This window comes from Terrapene carolina, unplaced genomic scaffold (genome assembly GCF_002925995.2).
Source record: "Terrapene carolina triunguis isolate 2854851 unplaced genomic scaffold, T_m_triunguis-2.0 Scaffold32000, whole genome shotgun sequence".
NCBI classification, from domain to species: domain Eukaryota; kingdom Metazoa; phylum Chordata; order Testudines; family Emydidae; genus Terrapene; species Terrapene triunguis.
The window spans coordinates 1,988-16,408 of record NW_020696351.1 but is presented as its reverse complement, the minus strand read 5'-3'; the positions used below and the strand labels follow the sequence as shown (position 1 = coordinate 16,408).

Below are 14,421 nucleotides of genomic sequence, written 5' to 3'. Positions count from 1 at the left end.
AAAAAAAAAAAAAAAAAAAAAAAAAAAAAAAAAAAAAAAAAAAAAGGGCAGGTATTAATTAGACCAGTGGTTCTCAATTTTTTGTACTGGTGACCCCCTTTCACATAGCAAGCCTCTGAGTGCGACCTCCTCCCTTATAAATTAAAAACACTTTTTAAATATATTTAACACCATTATAAATGCTGGATGCAAAGCGAGTTTTGGGGTGGAGGCAGGGCTGGACTTACCATGAGACGAACTGAGGTGGCCACCTCAGGTGCCAGACTGTGTGTGTGTGTGTGGGGGCACCACTAGGAACCAGAGTGTAGAAAATTGTGTCTGCTGCTGGTGCATATGTATTCTCTCTGCTCTGGATGCACAGAGATGGTGGAGTGCTGTGCTGGAGGAAGGAGGGCACAAGAGACATAACAAGCAGGCAGGAGAAAAGGTGAGGGGGAATAACAGAAAGCAGCAGGAGCTGCACTGAGAGAGAGGAGGAGCCTCTTATGTACCTCTCTAGCACCCCCAGGAGCCTGGACTGATTAACACCAGCTTCTCAGGGAGCTTCCTGTTTCCTGCTGCTTCCCTGAACCCACTTGAGGAGAACAGGCAGTCAACTGAAGTAGTAGGAGCCAGTTAGGCCCTTAAGATGCTGATATCTTTCCTCACTCAGGCCTTGCTACCAGCCTGCTTATTTGTCCCCTTCAATTGAGTGTTGAGAGACACTATAGCTGGCACAGAACAGCAGTCATGAGTGAAAGAAGAAAACGCCCCTCTGGGGCAGCATTCAGAAAAAGAAAGAAAGCAAAGGAAGCTTTTCTATCTAAGCAGGAAGGAGCTCTCCTGAGATACATAGACACAAATGTTCATGGTGAGCCTTCCGGCCCCAGTGAGGATGTGAGTGGTGAGGAGATGCCTGATCTTCCAGTTAGTCAGAGTGCAGGTGACCTGACAGCTACTGCAGCATCCCTATCTCCATCTCAAATGGATGTAACCATGCACATTCCTGAAGAAAAGTGTAGATCAGAGAAGAGTGTGGTGGAGGCGCAAGAAACAGCTGCTGCTGAGTTTAGTTCCTTAAGTCTAGATGATCCAGGACCGAGGACACACTTGAGCAGTAGCCTGAGGGACTTGCTTGTACTGCATGGGCCACAGCAAGTGAAAAACTTCATGTTCCCCAAAGACAATGAAACAAGAAGTTTCCATCCAACTCATTACTGGCGTGAAATCCCCAATGGTGACAAAGTGGAGAGGCCATGACTTATGTACTCAAAAACCCAGAATGCTGCATACCGTTTTTGTTGCAAACTCTTCCAGTCTAATGTTCCAGCCACACTGGGTTCTACAGGAACAAAGAACTGGAAAAATCTGGCTAGAAATCTGGCATGCTGTAAGGATGCTGATTCTGGCGGGACCCAACTGAGAGTGCCAATTCAGGACAAATTGCTTAAAACAGGGCAGTTACAGCCCAAGTCTGAGGTTTTTCCACCTCTGAGGCAAGCCAAACCAGCCAGACAGAGAGGACTTTGGTTTTGCCCCACTGGCTAACCAAAAGCCACACAAGCAATTCCCTTAGACACTCCAGTTTCCCAGTATCACCACCAGTGCCACTCATTATGGGGACGAATGGTTATGAAAACCAATACCCCAGTGAAAGAAAAAAGGTTCTCTTGATCCCAAAGGACCAAGCCCCAGACCCAGATCAATATACAAATCAGATCTTACCCACAAATCCCGCTGTTGCCAATCCTTTAGAATCTAAAATCTAAAGGTTTATTCATAAAAGGAAAAAAATAGAGCTAGAATTGGTTAAATGGAATCAATTACATGCAGTAATGGCAAAGTTCTTAGTTGAGGCTTGTAGCAGTGATAGGATAAACTGCAGGTTCAAATAAAGTCTCTGGAGTACATCCACAGTTGGGATAGGTCATCAGTCCTTTGTGTAGAGCTTCCCTTTGTAGCAAAGTCCCTCCAGAGGTAAGAAGCAGAATTGAAGACAAGATGGAGAGGAGGCATCAGCCTTTTATAGTCTTTTCCAGGTGTAAGATCACCTTTTTGTACTTACTGTGGAAAATTACAGCAAAATGGAGTCTGGAGTCACATGGGCAAGACCCTGCATACTTTGGTGAGTTACAAGACATATTTGCCTTCTCTCAATGGGTCAGTTGTATAGCTGATGGTCCTTAATGGGCCATCAAGCAGGGTAGGCAGAGCTGACACCAACTTGTCTGGGGTGTCACCCAGAAGGATAGCATAAATTTGAAATACAGACAGTATAGAGCCAATATTCATAACTTCAACTACAAAAATGATATACACATAAAGAGAGCATAATCATAACCAGCAAACCCTAATCTTGTCTTAGATACCTTATTTGACCCCCTTTATACCAGATTTGGTGCCACTACAGACCTTGGTTGCAACCATGTTCTATATGGTCCCAGTTCAAGTTAGTAACGTGACACATGCCATGAGAAGGCAGCAAATCACCAGAGAGCATTCCATAGGTGGAAAGAGCTTGAGATGAGACTAAGGTTAAAGGCCACCATAGATGATCAGCATCAAGAGAAGATTGCATCAGAGTCTCTTTACTGGCAAAATGTTCTGAAAAGGCTCATTGCCATTGTGAGAATGCTTGCTACCTGAAACCTAGCACTGCGTGGCACTTCAGATCAGCTGTATGTGCCAAACAATGGAAACTTCCTTAAAATTGTGGCGCTGATGGCTGAGTTTGATGCTGTACTCCAGGAGATTCTAAGAAGAGTCACCACCCAAGAAATATACACACACCACTACCTTGGAAAAACAATTCAAAATAAGATCATACAGTTACTGGCAACAAAAGTCAAACAGAAGATTGTGGCAGATCTGAAGTCAGCAAGATATTACTCTGTTATTCTGGATTGCACACCTGACATCAGCATCAATGGTGCTTTTTGGAAGAACAACAGAACCTAGTGAAAATGTCCCTGCAATGGTGACTGTCAAAGAGCATTTTTTAGAATTTATTGACATTGATGATACTACAGGAGCTGGTATGACAAATGTGCTTCTTAAAAAGCTGGAAGATACGGGAATTGCAATAGCTGACATGAGAGGTCAGGGCTACAATAATGGTGCCAACATGAGAGGAAAGAACAGAGGAGTGCAGACACGGATCTGAGAGTTAAACCCTAGAGCTTTTTTTGTCCCATGCAGTTCTCATTCATTGAACTTGGTGGTCAGTGATACAGCATCAGCTTCTAGTGAGGCTGCTGAATTTTTAAATTTAATTCAATGCATCTATGTATTTTTCTCTGCATCATCTCATTGATGGCGAATTTTGAAGCAACATCTGGGAACATCCTCTCTGACATTGAAATCACTGAGTGCCACACGATGGGAAAGTCGAGTGGAGGCAATAAAGCCCATCAAACACCAAATTGGGAAGATAGATGATGGCATAGATGATGCCATTATGGAGGATAATGCTATGACAGGAACTGTTCGTGGGAGAACAGTGGCAGAAGGAAATGGAATCACCAGAAACATACATAACTTCAAATTTCTGTGTGGCTTAGTGTTATGGCATGACATACTGTTTGAAATAAATGTTGTAAATAAGAGACTCCAAGGGGTTGACCTTGAGATATCTGGAGCAATGGAACAACTGGACAAAGCAAAGTCATACCTACACTCTTACGGGTCAGATGAGGGATTTCAAAACGTTCTGAAGAGTGCACAGAAGTTGGCAGGGGAACTTCACACTGAAGCTATTTTCCCACCCATTCAAGAATACAAGAGTCACCAAAGAAGACAACATTTTGATTACGAGGCACGGGATAATCCCATAAGAGACCCAAAACAACAATTCAAAGTTGAATTCTTTAACCAGGTGCTAGATTGTGCAATACAGTCAGTTGAAGAACATTTCATGCAACTCAAGGAACACAGCAGTATATTTGGGATGTTGTATGATATTCCAAAACTCCTCACTATACCTGAAGAAGACCTACACCAGCAATGCAGGGCACTAGAGACAGTGTTGACACATGATGACATGCGCGATATTGATGCAAGTGATTTAGGTGATGAACTGAAAGCCCTTTCAAGATACATTTCAGCAGGATCAACTCCAAAGGCTGTTGAGGAATATATGTGCACAAGTAAGATGACCACCCTCTTTCCAAATGCTTTTGTTGCTCTGCGCATACTTTTAATACTTCCTGTAACAGTTGCAGTGGAGAACGTAGCTTCTCCAAGCTGAAGTTAATAAAAACACATCTACACTCCACAATGACACAGGAGAGGCTGGTCGGCCTTGCAACCATCTTAATCGAGCATGAGCTGGCCCAGACTGTTGACCTTCAGGAAGCAGTTCAGATCTTTGCAACCAAGAAGGCACGGAAAGCACCACTTCGATTATTCAAACAGATAAAAATGCCAGAGAAGAAAAGTTACATTTGCTGCTCAGGCATTTGAAAGTTAAGTGTTACTAAACATTTTTGAACAAGGCATTTTAAGTTGTTAGTTCTCCTTTATTGGGGTAGGTAGCAGAGCAGTACCATGAGAGGAGTAGAATAGGAAGAAGGCAGAATTGAGACCTTTCAAAGTTTTGGCCCAAGCGAGGGGCATGGGGGCTGTGACGGGTTGGATCACAGAACCCCCCCCGGGCGCTGCCACCTGATGTGCCAAGACTACTTCTTCCCCCTGCTTTCCCTGCCAGCTCGAGACCCCAGCACCCTGTCTTGCTGAGCCAGACAGACCCGTCTGCTCCAACAAAGACCCAGGGTCTGAATTACTTGCCCCAAAGCTGCAGGTTTACCTGAAAGCAGCTAACAGAAGTTTTCCTGTCTTTAACATTCAGATGCCCAACTCCCAATGTGGTCTAAACCCAAATAAATCAGTTTTACCCTGTATAAAGCTTATAGAGGGTAAAGTCATACATTGTTCACCCTCTATAACACTGATAGAGAGATATGCACAGCTGTTTGCTCCCCCAGGTATTAATACATACTCTGAGTTAATTAATAAGTAAAAAGTGATTTTATTAAATACAGAAAGTAGGATTTAAGTGGTTCCAAGTAGTAACAGACAGAACAAAGTAAGTCACCAAGCAAAATAAAATAAAATGTGCAAATCTATGTCTAATCAAACTGAATACAGATAAGATCCTCACCAGTTCCAGAATGCTCCCTTTTACAGACTAATCTCTTTTTAGCCTGGGTCCAGCAATCACTCACACCCTCTGTAGTTACTGTCCTTTGTTCCAGGTTCTTTCAAGTATCCTGGGGAGTGGAGAGGCTCCCTCTTTAGCTGGCTGAAGACCAAAATGCATGGGTCTCCCACAGGTTTAAATAGACTTTCTCTTGTGGGTGGAGACCCCCCTCCTCACTCTTATTCAAAGTCCAGCTCCAAGATGGAGTTCTGGAGTCACTTGGGCAAGTCACATGTCCACGCATGACTCAGTCTTTACAGGCAGAAGCCATTGTCCACATGGTATCTTGTGTGTCTCCAGGAAGACTTCTTATGTGGATCGGAGCATTCCAAGATGCATTGTTCCCCAAGTGCTTCCTGATCAGGTACATAACCTTGCAAATTCCTTCCTAAGAAGCTGACCAAATGCCTCACAAAGCTTCCTTAGAAATCAAGCAAGTATACAGCCAATATTCTTAACCTCAAGTAGAAAATGATATATGTGTACAAATAGGATGAATAGATATAGTAGACCATAACCTTTACAGAGATCTGTTACATGGCACAGGCAGCACAAAACATATTCCAGTTATGTCATAGTCCCATACAGCTTTATGGGAGGTACTGTCACAGGGGCATCATTTGAGCTCCCCGCCTCAGGTGCCAAAATGTTGTGGGTTGGCCCTGGGTGGAGGCTGACAGCTAGCGACCCCCCGTGTAATAACTTTGTGACCCCCTGAGGGGTCCCTACCCCCAGTTTGAGAACTCCTCAGTTAGACACTATTGCTTCTAGTATTCCTGTGGAATCCGAGTCTAGCTGAAGAACTCCTGTCTATCCTACAGAGAATCATTCCATTGTAAATACAAATGAAATGACATCTGCAGCTAGAGTCAGCGCCTTTTTAAAATATTTGCTGAGAAAAAAGCCATTCTTTGTCTTGTTGATAAGGATAAGAAGCCCTCTTTTCCTTTCAATTCCAAATGCAGAATGAATGGAGATTTTTGTTGAAAAACTTCTATTTCCCAGCAGGAATTGAACCCAGGCCACGGCTGTTAAAACACCAGAGCACATCAATTAAAGCACAGGGTAGAGCCATTTCTTTCTAACAGCTAGCTTTAGCTTGCTTAGGCTCATACTTCTTCATTGTAAGATGCTGGTCCATTCTCCATTGCCCTGAAGGGACAAGAACAGAGAATCAAGGAATCTCTGTGCTCAATGTCACAAACTGAGCCCCAAAACTGGATGGCATAGTGTCACAAACTGAAATTATGCTTCAGGTTCCTCCATCAGCATCAAAGGAGCAAAACAAAGAAATCACCAGAGGAGCAATTCTCCTCTGCTTTCATTTACCCAAGTGCAATCCACTCCACTTCTTCTTCTGCCTAGCTGGAGGTTCTGTCAGGGAAAAAAATCATTAAGCTGACAGTATTTCTAGGATAGAAACCAGAAGAGGGGGTTTGATGCCACCTGATAGGATGCTGATTCATTACACCAGGTTTCTTGGCTTTAGCTACCCCCTAGCGTAGCTCCTGTTTTGTCAGCTCTGTGCTCTCAGGAAGAAGACAAAGTGCTGAACCCTGCTTCTGTTAGGCTGCTGGGAGCATGGTGATTTCACACCAGCTACAAGCCCTTCTGTTGTCTCCTTGGCTACCCCGACCCTTTCCCACAAATGGTTTCATCAGATGCTGGAGGGACTTAAGGACCTGCAGTTTTCCCTCATCAGCCTCTTAAGGCAAACAGTGATTCCCTTCTTTGACACTCCTGGGGCCACATTTCCTTTGAGGAGCTTCTCCCCAGGGGGTCTGATGTCCTGCAAAAATGTGTGTGTGGCTTGGGAGGAACCAGCTTGTCTGCCCCCTCTCTAGGAGCTGAGAAGCTTTTTCTGACTCTCCTTCACTATGTGAGCCAAACAGCACCTTCCTCTGGTAGGAGAACATTAATTCCACCCTCCTGCGCTGGTTTCTCTGACCACCTAGTAAATTAACTCCAGCTCTCTGGTCTAGAAACCAGCATTTAACCAGCCTTCTAATATCCCCTGTTTGCTAGCTGGAGAGCGAAGGAATGAAGAAAGAAGGGAAATGTCAGAAAAAGAATCTCATCTTGCAAAGAAACTTCCTTAGGGCTCCTTCTACACTATGACTGTGCCTTTGAATAACTGCTCTAGCAGACAGCCCAGCTAGCTCAGTTGGTAGAGTAGAAGACTTCTTAATATTAGGGTTGGCAGGTCAAGCCCTGAGTTGGACACTTAATCTTCCTGCCTTAAGTATAGTTTTTTGTTCATATGCCGAGCCCAAAATGAAATGGAATTTCTTGCCTCTCAACGATCTTACGCAGGAAATGTCAATTCCTGTCAGCTAATAGAACAGGAAGAGAGAACATACTGACATTTCCATCATCCTATGAGAGTGAGAAAGGATTTTCTCCTCTTCTCTCCTCCTCCACCCCAGCCAAGAAAGGGAAAAAATAACCATTCAGGGGCTGATTGTCCCCCATCAGCACTATGTAGCTTTGCTACTTCTTTCTACATTTCTCCAACTCTGCATTGGGCCTCTAACTACTTCTGTGTCATACTCTCCCAAGCCCTCTTTAGTTTTATGGTAATTGCCCCAGGCTGAGGAGTCAGCCCTTTGCTCATTGGCTGGACTACATTGTATTAATTCCTTGTACCTGTCTGTAACCCCTCCTCACTGAATTTGTGATGATTTACAAAAACCGGTTGGAGAGTAAAACAAGATGGCAATAAAATTATTTTGTTTAAAAAAAGAAAAAAGACGTATCCTCAATTTATAATATTGGAAATTGTTTTAATTTGTTTTCTGTTTCTATTTTGTACCAATTTACTGTGCTAAAAATATCAAGGGCACAGTAAGGAAATTAGTAACTCAGAGCTTGCGGTAACATCACCTGAAGAAGAAGAAGAGGTTGAGTGTTAAAAAGGGCTAAGGAAATAATGTTATTTCAAAAGGGAAAGTGTGTTAAAAGGCTGGCTTAAAAATTTCCAGTTGTTATTTTCTGATTCCTCACACCCCGACCCTGCCTAGGCAGGAAAGGAGGGGAAATGTGATAATCAGTCAATAGATTTCTCTGACATGAACAAGGGACATGAGGCTGTTTGTAATTAGCTCAGAAGAAACAAAACCGAGGGAAAACTGCTGACTGGGAACTAAATATGCAGGACAAAGGGTTCTACTCTCATATCTGTTAAGTAGCTGGTAATCTCCCAAATGATGGTCTGTTCCTCTCCTCAGAATGCAGGCTAAACTCCCTCCTTTAGACGTTAAAGTTTCATGAAAGGAAAAATGATGAGGAAGAAAGCATAGAATTTATGGATGTATTTGAGAAAGGAAAGGAAATGGACTGAAAGAAGACAAAAGGACTCAGAAGCGAGACAAGGGTTATTGTTTGTAAGAGGTTTTGAACCACCATCCTCTCGCGTATGAAGCAAATGTAATAACCACTAGCATTTGGCCCATTTAATAGAGCTTATGGCTTGTCTTCACTGACAGTCTTTTATGCACATAATAAGTCAGCAGGGAGACTACAAAATCTCTGAACTCATGGGGCTCCAGGAGTGGCAATTAAATTAAGACCCTAAAGTCTGGGACATATGGATGTATTTGAGAAAGGGCTTGGAATGGAAGGAGACAAAAACTGATTGGCAGAGAGAAAAGGCACTCTTTCTGCCCAGCCTCAAATTTCTCTTGCAATTACTCTAATAGAAATGCTAAGCAAGGGCTGTTCTAATGTTACAAAGGAGATGAAAGTGAGGCCAGTTCTTCACATAGAAGGAAAGGGTTGTGTCAGCAGTGGGATTTGAACCCAAGAATCTATATGGAGACCACAACACACAATGAAAGGAAAAACAGAGCTTTGAGTTTTAGATCACTCAGCCATCTAGACACCAGGAAACATGCACCTTGTTAACCCCAGTTTTCTTTAATGTGTTATGAACTCCGTAGGGAGACAGAGATAGCACATCTTCTAAAGCACAGCTGATTTTTATACACAATCACCCTCACCTAAACAGATGTAGGTTTCCTGTAGTCCTGTGAGTTCTGAGATGTTGTAGTCTCCTGGCTCACTTATTATGTTTTATAAAAGATGTGTGCTAAGATTGAAGCAGATTTCAGATACTCAGCTTCATGAGAAGGTAATAGTGAACTTCAAACTCCCACAGCGTGAGCCACACAGTCAAGTAACCAGCACCCAGCATCTGTACCAGCTTCCCCCCACTGCCCCAAAGTAGCTCAGCACTCAGTGGGTTGACCCCTTCTGAAAAACTGACCAAAAATTCTGGTTCCTAAATGGCAGCTGAGTTCTTCTGAAAATCTGGCTCTAGTGGTGACTGTGAGACCTTCTGAAAATTCTGTTCAAAAATAAGTTTGAACATTTGCTAGAACCTGATGAGAAAACTTTTCTTCTGCTGAACTCAGGAGAGATTTTCTCCTTGTCGGTCAGTCACAATATTTCATCTTGATCCCAGGTTTAGGTTTCAACAGAATTGATTTTATTTGTGTATGCAATGCAAAACAAACACCCCTCTGTATCATTTGGACAGAGTGAAAGAAATAGATGAATCACTAACTCACATTGCCTTTCAGGCATAGCTACCTGAGCAAAATGGTCACCAGCTGAAAGGCCCATCATTGATGCTCAGAAGGCTTCACAGCTAGATCTGAGGAATGGAAAAGGCTAATGATCCTTCTCTCCGGGGGTTACTTCCAAAGACTTGTCTATAGAGCTGGGTAGAATGAATATTTTGTTTACTGGAATGTTTTAGTAGACCCAAAATGATTTTTTTTTGTTTCACCAAGAAAACTAAAAAAAGGAAGTTTCTTTGCGAGCTGAGATTCATTTTCTGACATTTGCCTTCTTTCCTGGTTTCTTCGCTCTCCAGCTGGCAAACAGGCCCTGTTACAAGGTTTGTTAGATGCTGGTGTCTAGACCAGGGAAGTGGGGTTCATCTAGCACCTGGTCAGAGAAACCTGCGTGGAGGTTTCGGATTCTCCCACCAAGAGAAGGTGCTGTTGGATTCATCTAGTGGGAGAGTCAGAAAAACCTTCTCCGCTCCCAAACAGGGGGCAGACAAGATGGTTCCCCACCAGACACATATTTTTGCAAGGAATCAGATCCCCCTGGGGTAAAACTCCTCCAAGGAAGCATGCCTCCAGGACTGTCGGAGAAGGGAATGACTGATGGCTGCTTCCTGAGGGCACAGATCTCACAACATGGCAAAGCTCAGAGCCCCATTACATGGAGTCAGAATGCTATCAGCTCACAGCAAGGGGGAGCAGCACCCTCCCTTAGTTTCTGTGCCAGAGCTCCTACCAGCTGCGTATCCTTCCTAGAAGAGGGTGCAGGTAGGCTGCTGAGAGGGTGGCGCTGGGGTAAATGAAAGCAGCAGAGGCTTGTTCATCTTGAGTATTCTTTGTGTTGCTCTTGTAATCCTGAGGGAAGAAGCTGAAGCATCATTTGAGTTTGTTACAGTGTCCTCAGTTGGGCTAAGATTGTGATCCTGAGCAAAGGGGTTTGAGCACTCTATGCACTCCCCTGAGGGGAATGGACAATGGAGCAACTTAATATGTTGGACAGAAAGTAATCTGAAAAAAATCAAATTATGATTTGGGATCCTCCGTCAGGTTCACAAGAAACTAAGGGAGGGGTGTTTCTCTCCCTCACTGTGAGCTGATAGCATTCTGACTCTGTATAACGGGGCTCTGAGCATTGCCATGTTCTGAGTTCTATGCCCTCAGGAAGCAGCCAAAATGCTGCACCCCCGGCTTCTCTTTCCTTGCCAGCTCCCAGGCACAACAATAAAACATTTCGAAATGCAATAGAATAAACATGAGTGAGGGAAACCTGCAGGTAATTAGGTCACTCCAACTTCGGATGAAACCATTTTTGTGAAAGGGTTCGGGTCACTGAGGAGGACAAGGAGATGAAAGATGGACTTGCAGATGCTGTGCAAACACCATGAACCTGGAGGCCATGGGGGGCGGAGGTTAGCACTTTGCCTGCTTCCTTCCTGCACAGAGTTGACAAACTGGGAGACGCCAAAGCTGAGAGACCCCTTAGACAAAGTCAGAATGCTATCCACTCACATCGAGGGGGAGCACAACCCCTCCCTGGGTTTCTATGCCAAAATTATAATCAGCTGAGTGGTTTTCCTGGACGAGGCTCTAGGTAGGCAGAAGTAGAAGTGAAGAGGGTTGCGATGGGGTAAATGAAAGCAGAGGACTGTTCCTCCTGAGATTTATTTGTCTTGCTCTTGTGATTCTGATGGAAGAACCTAAAGCGTAATTTGAGCTTGTTTCAATGCTTTTGGTTGGGCTCAGGTTGTGATACTGAGCACAGGGGTTCCTTCACTCTCTCTTCTTGTACCCTCTGTACTGGGGACTGGACCAGTTTCTGAAACAGCCTCGTGGAGCTCACCGAAAACAGCAATAAACATTCAGGTTCATCCTAGATTAATATTTTAATATAAATCTAGGGTGGGGAACAGTCTTGACTGCCCCCTGTTTGGGCACTGAGAAGCTTTTTCTGAGAAACCGCACCTCCTCCTGGTGGGAGAATCCTAAATTCCACCCTCCCGCACAGGTTTCTCTGAGCAGCTGCTAGATGAACCCCACTTCTCTGGTCTAGATGCCAGCATCTAACCAGCTTTGTAACAGGCCCTATTTGCTAGCTGCAGAGCAAAGGCACCAGGAAAGAAGGCAAACGTCAGAAAACGAATCTCAGTGTGCAAAGAAACTTCCTTAGGGCTCCTTCGGCACCCTCTGTGCCTTTGAGGGCTGGTCTACACCCAGCCGCTAGTTCGGCGGCTGGGGAATCGAAGTTCTGGGTTCGACTTATCGCGTCTGGTCTGGACGCGATAAGTCGAACCAGGAAGTGCTCGCCGTCGACTGCGGTACTCCAGCTCGGCGAGAGGAGTACCGCGGAGTCGACGGGGAGCCTGCCTGCCGCATGTGGACCGCGTCTGAACCGCGGTAAGTTCGAACTAAGGTATGTCGACTTCAGCTACGTTATTCACGTAGCTGAAGTTGCGTACCTTACTTCGACTTGGGGGGTTAGTGTAGACCGAGCCTGAGAAACCTTCAGGCATTGCCCAACTAGCTCAGTCGGTAGAGCATGAGACTTTTAATCTCAGGCTCGTGGGTTCGAGCCCCACGTTGGGCGTTTGATCTTGCAGTCTCAGATATTGCTCTTTCCCTTATATTCTCAGGCCAGAATGGAATCCACTTTCTCTCCTCAGACCTTTAGTAGAAGATGAAGAGAAGACAAATTGACAATTCCATGGTCCTACGAGAGTTGAGTCTCTTCTAGCGCAGGGAAGAGAGGGAAAAAATAAGGTGACAGAAGCTGATTGCCCCCCATCAGCCATTTGTAGCTTCTCTACTTCTTGCTACATCGTTGCCAGCACTGAGTAGTTGAGATAAATGCTCCTTTCTCAAATCCTCCACCAGCCCTCTTCATTGTGATGGAGATTGCTTGAGGCTGAAGATTCCAACCATATCTTATTCATCCCTTGTACATTTCTGTAAGCGCATGGAGAGTAAAACAAGATAGCCATAAAACTATTATAACAAAACATAAAAAAAAAAAGACGTGGCCTCAATATATAATAATACTGGAAATTGTTTTAATATGTTTTCTGTTTCTCTTTTATATCAATTTACTGTGCTAAAACTATGAAGGGAAGCGTAAGGAAATGAGGAGCTCAGAGCTTGTGTTAACATCCTTTGAAGAAGAAGGAAGTTCGTCAGTTGGACAGAAAGTAGGTCTAGAAAGTCAAGCCCAAGCTATCAAAAGCACTTTCCCTGGTGGTCTAGTGGTTAGGATTTGGTGCTTTTACCACCACATCCTGGGTTCAATTCCCAGTCAGGGAATGACACCCTTCAACAAAAATCTTCCTTCCCTTCCTAACTTGCGATTCAACAGAAAAAAGGTAACTTCCTATGCTCCTTAGAATGCTGGAAAACTGTTTGCAGTGCAGGGGAAAACCAAAACTTCACTCTACCTATGAATAAAATATGGACAGTTTTGCACTCTGCCCCTTAAAGCCCAGGCTCTATGGACTTTTAGACCAATACACTTGTGCAAACAATTGATTTTTTTCCTTGCTACCTAGCCTAACCCAAATTATAACAACATTGCAGTTTGACCCAAGATCAATTCACCCCCCCCCCCGCATTTTCTTGGTGAAACAAAAACAAAACAAAACAATCATTTTGGGTCCACCAAAATATTTCACCAAATATAATATTCACCCCCAAATCTTTCACCCAGCGCTATATACAAGTATTTGGAAGTAACCACCCCGGAGACAGATGATTAAACTCTTCCATTCCTGAGATCTAGCTGCTGAAGGCTTCTGAGCATGGGCTATGGGCCTTTCACCTGTAGGCCAGTGGTTACCCTGTTGCTCAGGTGGCTACTGATGAAAGGCAACGTGGTTTAGTGGCAGGTCTATTTCTTTCTCCCTCTTCAAATGTCTAGAGAGGGGTGTTTGTTTGGCATTGCATCTAAACATAAAATCAAATTCTCTTGAAACTTAAACCTGGAATCAAGATGAAATATTGGGATTGTAGGTCAAGGAAGGAAGGTTTTTTCACTCTGTTCTAGTAAATGCTCAAAGTTGTGACGGTTCTTGGAGCTTCCAGACACAATGGCCAGAATTTTCAGAAGGTCTCACACCCACCACTAGAGCCAGATTTTCAGAAGAACTAGGCTCCCAGTTAAGCACTAAAATCTTTAGCCAGATTTTCAGAAGGGCTCAACACATTGTTCCTCACTCTCACTCATTTTGCTGATTTTCCTGCCTCAGTTTCCCTTAATCGAAATAAGCAAACAGAAAATAACAAAGCAGTAACCGCTTTGTCTGTTTTCCAGCCAGCACACTTAAAACTCACTTAAAATCATTACCAGTGTCTCAAAGCAATCAGCTGTGCACATATCCTGGTCGACTACGCCACTGTGATGGTTTTGGTCACAGAGCTCCCCTTGGGACTGTCACCTGATGTGCTGAAATTACCTCTGAGCCCGTTTTCCCTGCCAGCTTGGGACTCCAGAACCCTGCCTTGTTGAGCCAGACACCCTAGCCTGCTGCAACACAGACCCAGGGTCTGGGCCACGCCCACAAAGCTGCAGACTTTAACACAAAACAGCTCAGCACCTGTCTCCAGCACCCAGACACCCAGCTCCCAATGGGATTCAAACCCCAAATAAATCCGTTGTACCCTGTATAAAGCTTATACAGGGTACAACGT

The 14,421-nt window shown here is 44.2% G+C and overlaps 2 non-coding genes across 2 annotated transcripts; both read left to right on the top strand.

The window, feature by feature from the left end:
• Positions 1 to 12,258: 12,258 nt before the first annotated feature.
• On the top strand, positions 12,259 to 12,331 carry TRNAK-UUU. The gene has a single exon. It is a non-coding gene; the product is annotated as a tRNA-Lys (tRNA).
• A 638-nt stretch (positions 12,332 to 12,969) lies between these two features.
• TRNAK-UUU lies at positions 12,970 to 13,041 on the top strand. The gene has a single exon. It is a non-coding gene; the product is annotated as a tRNA-Lys (tRNA).
• The last annotated feature ends 1,380 nt before the right edge of the window (positions 13,042 to 14,421 follow it).